The sequence below is a fragment of the Halichoerus grypus genome, chromosome 12, assembly GCF_964656455.1.
Source record: "Halichoerus grypus chromosome 12, mHalGry1.hap1.1, whole genome shotgun sequence".
In the NCBI taxonomy this organism is placed as follows: Eukaryota; Metazoa; Chordata; class Mammalia; order Carnivora; family Phocidae; genus Halichoerus; species Halichoerus grypus.
This window is the reverse complement of record NC_135723.1, coordinates 4,762,867-4,775,061: the sequence shown is the minus strand read 5'-3', so window position 1 is coordinate 4,775,061 and position 12,195 is coordinate 4,762,867.

Here is a 12,195-nt window from a genome sequence, read left to right as displayed (position 1 = left end):
CTTAACTTAACTCTTGGAGCATCACGTGCATACCCACAACAAATTCTTTATTACACCACTTAAAAATTCATGTTGTATGAGGTGAATTCATGTTTTATTTTGTTGTGGTTGGCCTTTATTTTTAGCAGTACATTTCTTTACTTATTTTGGAAATTTGGTTTAGAGGCTCATTTTGAGTAGGAGATATTTTTTCCTTCTTTTCTCTCTCTTCTTTCACGTTTACTTTCTTTTCCAAGATTTTGTGGTTGCTTTAATCTGTCACTCATGTGTCCCTGGTAAAAACCAGGTCTTCTGAAGCTTTGGAGGGGCATGTCCATGGTATTGTGCTTAACACATACCGGTAGGTTTGTTTGGGGTTCTGATGTGTCGTGCTGCCCTCCAGTTTGCCATCCTAGGCTGTGGGTTCCAGTCCTAAGCCTGGCTCTGGTTTCTGTTTCCAGTGGAGGACTTTTCTTCTTTATTACTCTATAGGCACCCCATTTTCCGTCTATATGGCCTGTTTGTAGGCTCACAGCCCTTCTGACCAATGGGCTGCACGCTCTCTCCTGCATTATTATTCTACTTCTGTTCCATAGAGATGTTTGTCCCCATGATTTTTAAACTGTCTCTTTCTGCACGTTATTTATCATTCAGGAGTGGTACATTCCCTGTTTAAGTTTAGTGCACTGTGGCAATTGCTAGGGGTGGAGGAGAGGGAGGGAATGAGAAGTTCGTGTTTAATGGGTATGGACTTTCAAGGCTGGGAAAATGAAAAAAGTTCTGGAGGTAGATGTTGGTGATGGATGCACAACAGTGTGAATGTATTTAATGCTATAGAGCTGTACATTTACCAATAGTTAAAATGGTAAATTATGTGTCATGTATATTTAACCCAATTAAAAAATGGAGGGGTGCCTGGGTGGCTCAATTGGTTGAGAGTCTGACTCTTGATCTCGGCTCAGGTCTTGATCTCACAGTTGGGAGTTTGAGCCCCACACTGGGCTCTGCGCTGAGTGTGGAGCCTACTTAAAAAAAAAAAAAAAAAATGGGGAAAAAAAAGGTGTTGAATTTAATCATGACATGACCATTCAGTGATGAACAATGTTATATGGAAAACGAACATGTTTTAAAAAGCGTTCTGGAGTTAAATTAAGCAAGGTGACATAGTCACATTAAAAATGCTATTAAACTTATTAACATAACAATAAAAAATTTTTTAAAATGCTATTAAACTTGAAACAGGATTTACTGCACTATCTAGAGCAGGAATCACCTACGATGTTCTCATCAGTGTGCAGGATAAAATGTTACAAAAACAAGTAGGGCTGAACACAGGCCTCTGGAGACATCATATCATGTTTACATTCATCGATTTTTCACCCTCTGAGTGCATATTCAAGCAGTTACTAATCCACATAACTGGGCCATCTTCCCAGCCATCCTTCTTAGTCTTGTCTACAGAGATATGAGGCCCTTGTCCCAACATCTTATTGCAATCCAGATACAAAGACTTTTCTAGCAGCCTAGGGACTACATCCAAAAAGTCACGCGGTCTCCCTGTTTTTTCTGCGTGAACCCCTCTGGGCAGCTAATGGCGGCCACTTTGTTTGCTATACCCAAGTGTGGTCACAAACATTTACCAAGAGCCTGTGATGTGTAAGTCACTATTGTTGCTGCTGGGAAGACAGCATAATCCCTATCTTCAGGGGATTCCTATTGTAGTGAGTACATAAACTATCATACATAATTAACTTTGTCATCTTGATAGGATGCACTTTAGAGTCACCAACCAGTGTTTGAGAGTTCCTTCTACTTTCGTTTGTGTGTGTGTGTGTGTGTGTGTGTGTTGGGGGGTGGTCGAAACTCTGTATCCCCGAACTGTCCACATGCTGCACATGGCCTTGTATCCCCAGTTCCTTAGACCACGCCAACAGGCTCACGGATCTTTGGGACCTGCCCTACAAGTCTCTGACCCCATGACTTGCCACTTTCTCTTTTTTATCTCCTAGCTTCATTTAGATTTCCTCTTACCCATTTTATTTCTACCCAGTGTGAAGCTCTGAGTCCTTACCTGAGATGGGGCATGCAGAAGAGAGGCAGAAGCATTTTTCTCTATCAATATTAACACCAACTTCTCCATCCTTCATTTTCCTTGCTTTTTAAAAATATTTTATTTATTTGTCAGAGAGAGAGAGATTGAGAGAGAGAGAAAAAGCAGGGGGAGTAGCAGAGAGAGAGGGAGAAGCAGGCTCCCTGCTGAGTTGGGAGCCCGATGTGGGACTCCATCCCAGGACCCCGGGATCATGACCTGAACCAAAGGCAGATGCTTAACTGACTGACCCACCCAGGTGTCCCTCCTCGTTTTAAGCAACACTGAAAGCATCCCCCACCCAAGTATCCTGAATATATTTATAAGCATCAGTTCATCTTTGGCTTTAGAATTTGTGATAACACTTTTCCATCTTTTGCCCTTTAAAGGAGAAAGTGCACCAAAATAGAGATGTGGATTCTATTCTTGGCAATGCCATTTATTTGAAAAATAATTTGAAAAATTTGAATTTGAAAAATTACTCTGTTTCTGACCCTCGGGTTCCTCCTCTGTAACATGAAGATCATAATAATTATGCTAGCTACCTAAGGGTGTTAGCTTGAGGGTCAAATCACAAATGTTAAAATGACCTTTGGAAACGATGAAGGATTACAAAAATGTTACCTGTTATTTTAATAAAATTCTTCCCATTATTTAAGCTTTAGAACATAGAAATTGAAATTCACAGCAGCTCATCTGATAAATAAATAAGTCTGAATCTAATTAAAGGGTAATGTTCCGCTATTTGGATTCCTCTGCCTTTAAGACCAGGAAGGCAGGTTTCTCTATTGGCATTCTTGGCTCGGCTTTGGAGCTGTGTTTATTCTGTGCTTCATGGGGGACAATCTCAAAGACACAATATCATGGGAATTGAACTGAATCACTGGAAAATGTGATGTGAGGAAAAATAGGCAAGTACACTTTCCCGGTTGTATTTGCTCCATTTTGCCCCTTTGACAAAGTGAGCTAGAAATTAGCAAATGTAAAGTTCATGTTCAGGCCATATGATTTATTTTGAAATAACATTATACTGAATCACATCACAGGTCCCCTATCCATGACATTTAAAAGGATCTATCTTTTCGTTTTCAGAGATAAAGGCCAAAGGAAGTGCTCACAGCCTCATCTCCCCATCAGGAGCGTGATGTCCCCAGATAAGAGCAGGTCACCCCCCCAAACCCTGTCTGCATTGAGACCTACACAATGATGCAATGTGTCTAGGATTTTGTGTAATTCTCTTGGCAAGTGAAGTTCTCAGCTGTTTCAGACAATTCCTTTGGTTTGGTTTGGTTTGTGACCTTCAGTTCACCTGCAACAGGCTTCCTTATCAAAATAACTCCGCCAGGTCTCCTGCTGGTTTAATCCATGGCTCCTGCGAACGTATCACTCAATCCCATTTCTAGACATGTGGCTTCTGCTTATCTTGCTTTTCTTTTGTGCACAATAGTGGGTCCCCAACAGCAAAGGCAAGTTAGTGCAAACCTAATGGGGAGAGAATTTGTAACAGACACTCTTAAAAACCAGAGGACAAAAATCAGAGAGCGCATAAATATGAATTAAGTTCACTAAGAAGACAGGATGCTAAAAAGGATTACCGATGTCAGTTCCCATCTTAAACACGTAACAAACAATTCTGTAAAATCACTTTGTCACCATTTCTTCCTTCCCAGCAATGCTGCCAAGCCTGGCCCAGAAATTTCTATGACATATGTACCTCTAGCTTTGTTCTGATGCAGGTAATATGCATGGTACAGAGACATTCTTACCTGTGTATACGGTCTTCCATCAAAATGTTCGTATTCTGCTAGTGTTATGAATCCGAATTATTGAATCCTGCTTCTTGGGTCCCCCCGGAGGCGTAGGCTTGAATATTTGATGTCGGAATGGCCTTGAGAATTGGCTAATGCTCTCAGCATCGCCGACTCTGTGGGTAGTTCTCAATTTCCCCGGCAGCATGCTGTTCCGGCAACTCGACCCACTGCTGCGTGTCTTTAGCCAAGCGACTGAACAAGACTTAGTTTTCTTAGCAGTGAAAAGAGGGAAACTCACAGGACCCCCTTCGCGTGCTTGTTGCAAGGGCCGGAGGAGATGATGAGTGTACGGTGCGTGGCAGGCTCGGCCACACTGTGCTGCCTGTTAATTATTGTTCCCGATGAGCAGCGGCATCTCGGCCCAGTTCCATCGATGACGATTCGGCGGCAAAGGATATATTCTCAGCATCTCATGAAACCATCTCAGCCGTTTTCAGTTGCTAGGAAGATTTTATTTATTTATTCATGAGAGACAGAGAGGCAGAGGCAGAGGGAGAAGCAGGCTTCCCGCCAAGCAGGGAGCCCGATGCAGGACTTGATCCCTGGATCCCCGGATCATGATCTGAGCCCAAGACAGACGCTTGACGACTGAGCCCCCCTGGCGCCTGAGAAGCATGTCCTCTTGCCCCACTTTTTTTTTTTTTTATCTCTTCCAAGCTTGGTTTCTAAAGGCCTCTCGCCCAAGGCACCACTGCCATTAACTTCTGGTTCCAGTTTGCGTAGGGACTCTTCCCAGTTGGAGGGAACGATGTTACCTGTACTGGTGCTGAAATCCTTGTGCTTGTGGAAAAGTTACACAGAAATGGGTCCCTGTGCTTTTCTTAGGTGGAGAATTTGATGTTTGTGTTTATCTTTTTCTGTCCCCAAAAAAGTAAGATTCTTCCAGCTTATTTAACAGAAAACCTCAGCTCAGTGTGTTTAAATAATAAGGACTCTCTTTTTTTATGTGACAAGAGGTGTGGAGACAGCAGGGCCTCGGGCTTGGCTAATTCAGGGCAGAGTCAAAGATCCTTGAAAGGAAACTTTCTCCCTGGATGCCCTTCCACCTGACAGTGGCCGCAGAAGGAAGCCCCCTGAGCCTCAAGGGTGCTTAGTGATAAGGCGTTTCCAGAACAACCGAGCAAAAAGGGCCCCTCTCTTCCGCTGCAGCAGCAGCTCCAGGACCCTTTCCCGTGTGGAAGAGACATTTGGGGGGCATTTCTGCAGAGTCTGCTAAAAGCAGGCCCCCCTGGTCGCTAAGAAATCTAGTGCTGCATCTACATGGATGGGGGGAGTGGTGATGATCCAGAACAGCTGGAGAAACAGGAGACTCTCAGAGACTCGGGGCAGACCTGACGCTGTAGCTCAGGCTGACTGACCCGGCACCAACACGGAGACCCAGTGGCCCTCATGGGTCCCCGACATGGATGCAAGGACCACATAGGGCCTGGCTGACGCCAGAAGGATGCCTGCAGTCCCCTCTGCCCAGCGTGACAGGTTAGTGCGGGAGGGCAAACAGCCAGCAGTTGGAGTCATGTCGTCATTATGAAGCATGGCTCAGGCATTTTCCAACAGTCTGTTTTGACTTCTTTTACTTGGAGTTAAAAGAAGCGATTGAGATACGGCCTGAGCAGGGCCGGTCCCGGAGGCTCCGATGACATTTGGGTTGACTCTCCTGGGACCTTGTGGGACATGCAAAGAGCCTGCATTCGTCTGCACGGATCCTTCTGTGTTGTCCACACCGGCCAGGGACAACTTCCAGCTGTCAGCTCTTAGGACTGGCTGCGCCACGTTCACCGGGGGACATGGTATCACCGCCTTAGGCGTGTTGACCGTCCACCCGCGCAGGTGTCAACAGTAACAGTTGCAGGTAAGGATGTGTTCAAGCACTTCACCCAATTATGCCTTTTGTTGTTACAATCATGTAGCCAGGTAAGCGCTACTGTTAACCCATTTCACACTTGAGAAAACCGAAGCAGCAGGTGGTCGGGCAATAACTGACCCAGGGTCCCAGGGATGGTCAAACCGGCTAATCCAGTCTGTGCACTTGAGCAGTGTTTAACTCGGGCTGCACATTCAAATTGCCCGAGGAGAGGTTTCTAAATATCTGGGCCTGAATTCCCCCTCAGACTCCAGAAACCTTGATGGTGGTTGGTGGTGACGGTGGGTGGTGAGCCCCATGTGCGGTGGAGGTGAGCGGCACCGGTCTGACTCATCCGCGTCCTCTTCGGTGCCCCGTGGTTCTGCTGGCTTCCCGAGCATTCCCGCACTTAGCTTGTCTACTGGATGCTCTCAGCAGCCGACGTCAAAGCCCCAGGGAAGGGTCAGCATCTTTGCTGCCTTTTTCTCAGATGCAAGAGTGAAGTCTAAGCTAAGGCGAGTCAGCTAGAGGGAATTGCATCGGGGGAAAGAAGCACAATCACTGTGATTCTAAATCATTTTCAGGCCAATTGCAAATGCTCCTCTCTTTTCTTCATAAATTTCCTTTCTCCTTGCGATTTTTAACAAGGTCATTGGTCTTTTCTCCATTCTGTTTGAGCTTCACCCTTCATTCTACCTTTAGACTTTATTCAGGACTCGGCTTACTGTTTCATTAAAACAAAGCATGTCTCATTTCCCATTATATATTAATATCAGTATAATAGAGTTGAACTGTAAGGGTTTTTAATCATCTCACTTTTGATCATTAAATCCCATTTCAGTTCATTTATGATGTCAATAATATGAAATATAAAAGGTGCATTGCTGGAGTTCAGCCTCACAAGGAAATTACCCTCCACCATGATTTCATTTCATGGTTCCCTGTATGTTTACCCACGTCATAGATGAATAGATGTAAGTGTAGATTGTTAGAGTGCATGCAGACCCACCTCTGCAGCCCAAAACTGATTACAGAATAGATGTGTCCTGGGGGGTGGTATTGGAAGCTAGTGATCACCCCCTCTGTCAACCCAGGGTCATTTTCCTCAAGTAAGAGAAAGGAGTTGAGAAATCCTGAAGTTTTCACATTAGAGAGTATGTGGGACAAAACAATGAAAAGAAGAGAATAAGAAGGACTATTTTGTGGTAAAAGGTGAAAGGACCTGAAAATGGTTTCTGAAATATCGTACGGCTCGATCCATGAGAAGCCTGTCCAGAATTGGGAACAGTTCCTGCAGTTTCCAACGACTCTTGGATGTGGTGTCCAATAAGACGCCAGGTCTAGCGTGTAAGCGCCGCCCCCCCCCCCCAAGAGCCATACAGATGCTGTTGGGAGCAAAGCCAAAGGACAGGTAACTCTGTGTTTACTTCCTCCTCTGCTAAGGTGACTTCTGGATGGGAGTACTGGAAGTGGTGGGGTGACAGTATTTGAGTGTGGACCCTGTACCACTCGCCTCATCAGAACACGGGAGCTGTGTGGCTCGTCCATCCTTCCAATGCCGGTTCATAACACTAGTGACACCCATCCAGGAAGGGAAGCGGATGGCCCAGGGATGCATTGCTGGAACCTTCTCTGTAACCCAAAACATGCAAAATGTTCATCAGTTCCTTGGGTGGGGAAATTGAAAGCATCCTTCTTAAATGACACAAAATTAAGCTCAGGTTTTTAAAAAGTGACAACTTGAGAGTAAATACACCAAAATAAATCAAAACTGTGGAATTATTTTATGGTCCGTTTCTTATTTTTCTCTCAAATTTAAAAAATAATATTTAGTGTAATATTTTCAAAGCAAAATAAGGGAGGCCAAATAGAAAGAGGAAGAACATTTCTACCGTAGAGGAATTGATAACAGGAAATCAGCAGGCTAATCTGGGACTCCTGTCCTCATCCCAGACCCTGACTCTCTCCTGACCATGCACATCACTGCTCTGAAGACCTCAGCATGCGAGTTGGTCCCTGGAACCTTCCCAGGGGCTGCAGACACCTCTCAGCCAGGTGGTCCCCACTGAGGGCTTTGTGCCTGTATGTGGCTCAGAGTCTCTACCAGGCCAGCCCCAGCCCCATTGGGAAACCTGACCCCTCTGACATCCAACACCACGTGTCAGAGAGGGTCAGAGACACCCACACTGACAAATAACCTGCAGGATCTCTCCCTCCCTCCTTCCCACCTGACGGCAGCAGGAACCCCTTTCGCTTCCCCTCTGGAGTGACCTGCACCCGGGCTGCTGGGCTCATCCTGCTCTGTGGGGTGTAGCCAACCTGTCCACATCTCTGTGTCCTGCTGACCTTCTTCTCTGCCCAAACCTGGGTGCGGAAGTCAGAGCTGTGCCAATCCCAAGGTTAAGGTTCACAAAGGGAGGTGAAAGCCACTCCTGCTTTCTCCCATCCAGCCAGCCAGTAATAAAGGGGACGGCCCGCTGGCTCCCCACATACATTTCTCAAATGTCCACGCCCTGAAAGACGGAGGGAAAGAGGGAGGAACTGGCATCCCGGAGCTCAACCTTATCCACTCACAGACCTGCATTTCCCCCAACTTAACAGCCCACACCCATGGACACCCCTTGTACCTTGTCATGACCTCAACCACCGTACCTTGGAAACCTGAAACCATCGTATTTCTACCAATGTGATGAAGTCCCTTAATCCCTCCCTTCTCCTAGGCTCCTGTCCCTACTCAGAGGGTCTTCAGACCCCATCCTCCTCCCATATCCTCAGTCCTCTGCCTTTGCCTCCACCCCCCATCCTGTCATCTCCCACTGATCAGTGCCTTGACCTGCTCCCCCCACCAAATCCTGAGCTTCCTGAACCTGCAACCTGTGGTGTGTGCCCATATCTGGACAAGGGTACCATCCATGTCCCCTGTTGTCCCCACTCCTGGCCCCAAGCAGCAGAACCTGGCGTGGGCACGTCCCACAGACTGCACTCCGTGGGCCCTGGCCCCGGCCTGTGGTGGCCCTTCCATCACAGCCCTGGTCCCATTCCTTGTCCTGGCTGGGGGGCCAGCTCCCTCTCATTTCTCCCAGACTGTGCCATGTTCTCCAAACCTGCCAAGCTCCACTGTCCCCATTGTCAGCTGGGAGCTCTCCTCCTCTTGACAAGACAGTAAAGGCCACCATGTGGGAAAGCAGACCCTGGGCTCCTGTTCCCATGATGACGAGCCTCGAGCTTCTCCTCCTATCTACCCCTGCTTCCATTTCAGAGAAACAGGCACGTCTCCCCTGCTCAGCCAAGACCCCTGTCTTCCCAGGGACGCTTTTCTCTCTCACTTTGCTCTGATTAGCATTTATATTTGAGCTCCTCTTGCCTACTGTCTTTTCTCTATCTAACTAGAAACACTCTGAAGTCTCTCCCATTCTTTAACAAGCAAACCAAACCTGCTTTGGGCTCCAGTTTCCCATCAGTCCCCTGCCCGTATGTCTCTTTCCTTTGCCACCGAGCATCCAGCAAGACCAGATCCTGGACCGCTTGCACCTGCCCTTGTTCACATGGCCCCAGCGCTGCTCTAGAACCACTTGTCAGGAGCCACCTGGGGCCTCCCCTCACACACACAGCTCGGAACGTGTCCTGCTCAGGTCCACACTCTGTGTTTTAACTGATGGTGCCTCCTCACTACAACTGAGGATGTCTGTATTATCCACCAGCCTACCTGGGGGCCGCTCGCAGTGCGTGAGAAGCGCAGGGCCTGAGTATCCGTTGAGAGAACGCAAGGAGAAACGTGAAGGTGCTGGGGCCTCTTTCTTGAACTTGTTCCCCCTTTGGTTTCCCTGATATCATTTCCTTCTGGATTTCCTCCACTCGTTTCTTCTCAGGCTCCCTGACTGGATCCTCCCCTGTCTGCGCCTGGCGTTCTCAGCCTCCATGCCCCTTGGTGCAGGGGGTAGTCAGGTACAGGGGCCATGACAGGTGCCTGAGAGGCAAGCTCCAAACTCACCCCCACATGCCCGAGCAGTGACGGGCCACGCTGAGTCCAGGATACAAGATTGCAGTAAGAAAATGAAGTAATGGTAAACAGTGCTTAGTGCAATGCTGAGCAGCTTGTGGTGTCTCAATAAATAGGGAGGATGGAGACAATGACCCTAACGTCCCTCAATGACCCCATACACCCCCAACATCTCAGCTTCTACCCATGGTTCGAGAGCTCCCAAATGTACGTCTTTAGCACAGACTGCTCCTCTGAGCTCCAGGCCTGTAGCAAAAGTTTCTAAAACAGAGCTCACCACTTTCATCCCCCAAATTGTGCTTCCTCCTACAAGACCATTCACAGTGAATTCTACCAACATCCACCCAATTCGTGGCCAGACCAGGTAGTAAGAAAACAAACAAACAGAAGATTTAGTTCACTTATTGAAGAAATGATCAAAATAGCTATAAAAGACATTTTAGAGGCAGGACGCCTGGGTGGCTCGGTTGGTTAAGCATCTGACTCCTGATTTCAGCTCAGGTCATGATCTCAGGGTCCTGGGATCAAGCCCCACACTGGGCTCCATGCTCAGCGTAGAGTCAGCTTGAGATCCCCTCTCTCCCTCTCCCTGCTCTCTCTCTCAAATAAATAAAATCTTGAAAGAAAAAAAGACACTTTAGAGTACAGGAGAAATTTTCCTGTGGACTGGATGTTGGATTATATTTAAGATTATTGGCAATTTTCTTGTGTTATGTTGTTAGTATAGTGGTCATATAGGAGATGGTCCTTGTCCTCAGAAGATGCAGGCGGAGGCGTTCTGGGATGAAGGGCTTTGATGCCTGCAAATCTACTTTCAAATTGTTCATAAAAAAGATGTGCAAACACACACACACACACACATGCTCACACACATATATAAATGAATAAAGCAAATGTGCCAAATTCTTATAAACTGTTGAATCTGAGTGGTGAATACACAAGCGTTCATTACCGTCAACTTCAACTTTTCCGTACGCTTGATCTTTTCCATAATAAAAAATGTTGGGATAAAAAGCAGAATAAATATGTCTGAGAGGAAAGCATCTGCTGTGGTTAGCATATGTCCCCAGTGGACCAGGACTTTTCTTCCTCATTCTAGATATTATGATTTTAACCAAGCAGGAAAAATATGCAGATTTTTAAGTTTTTGGTTCCTGCTTTTAATTGGAGGTTCCATTCAGGTCAAGACAAAACCCATCGATAGACTATTCCTTATGGCAGCTACTGGGGAGGTAGATACTCCTGATCCTCTCTCACTCCCATCCGGCTTCATGCTAATGCTAGTATGTTCTTGAGGTAGGGCCAAAGGGGTGTTTTATCACTGTCATCCTTTGTTTTGTCTGTCTGTCTGTCTGTCTTTGCTGCCCATCCCAGCAGTGCCCCAGGCCCCAGCACAGGCCTACTTCCTCCTTGTTCTTGACCCTGAGCTCTTTTGTTGCTTTCAGGAATTTCTGAAACGTGCAACACACATCAGGCCTTAGTCTCCCAGAAGCTATTCTTACGAACCCACGCTTCTCTTTTATTCCCTGTGGAACATGATGCCATTTTCCTATCTTTTATTCATGTGCTATTTAAATCTGAGCTCACTAGAATTCCTTGGGCTGCCTTGCCATTCTCATTACTTGCAAGCCCCGTCCCTGACCTTTTAAGTGATTCTTATTTTTTTTTTTCAAATCGCACTAAGAGCACTTAACGTGACATCTATTCATCTTGCATAACTGAAATTTCAAACAGCATCTCTCCATTGCCCCTTCCGTAGCCCCTGGCAAGCACTCTTCTACTCTCTGTTTCTGTGAGTTTGACTGTTTTAGATTCCTCATGTAAGTGGGCTCGTGCAGCATTTCTCCTTGTGTGACCGGCTTATTTCACTCAGCATAATGTCCTGCAGGGTCATCCATGTGTTCGAGCGAGTGGGACTCATGCCCAAACCAGTGAGGAGCCAGGAGGAGATGGCATTCCAGATAAAATGCTGGGACTGGCTCCCCCACCTGTGTTCTTTCTGTTACTAATCTGGGTTCTCTTTGCCTCTCTTTCTACTTCAGCTCTGTGCTCGTCACTAAACTTCAATGTGTGTCTGACCCCCTGGCATTGAGCACAAACCTGGTCCTGCCCACCCATATTTTGAACTTGGCTCTCTCCAGTAGGCTCCATCTTAGCTCCTTTCTTTAGTGCTGGGTATCCTTGGAAGAAACTCCATACCCCCTTCCTGCTTCCAGAAGAAATCAAGCCCTGACCTACTCCCAGCTTCCACCGGGCAAGACAAGCACCACCTCTTTCTTCCCTGTCTTGCTTGAAAGGAGGAAATGAAGGACTCATATTACATATTACATACTCATGTCCTTTATCTTCTTTAAAGGGCACAGTTAGAATGGACACCCATTGAGCAAAGTCCATGGTTCACAATATGGTTCACTCTTGGTGTTGTGCATCCCATGAGTTTGGACAAAGGTATGAGGACATGTATCCATCAGTATAG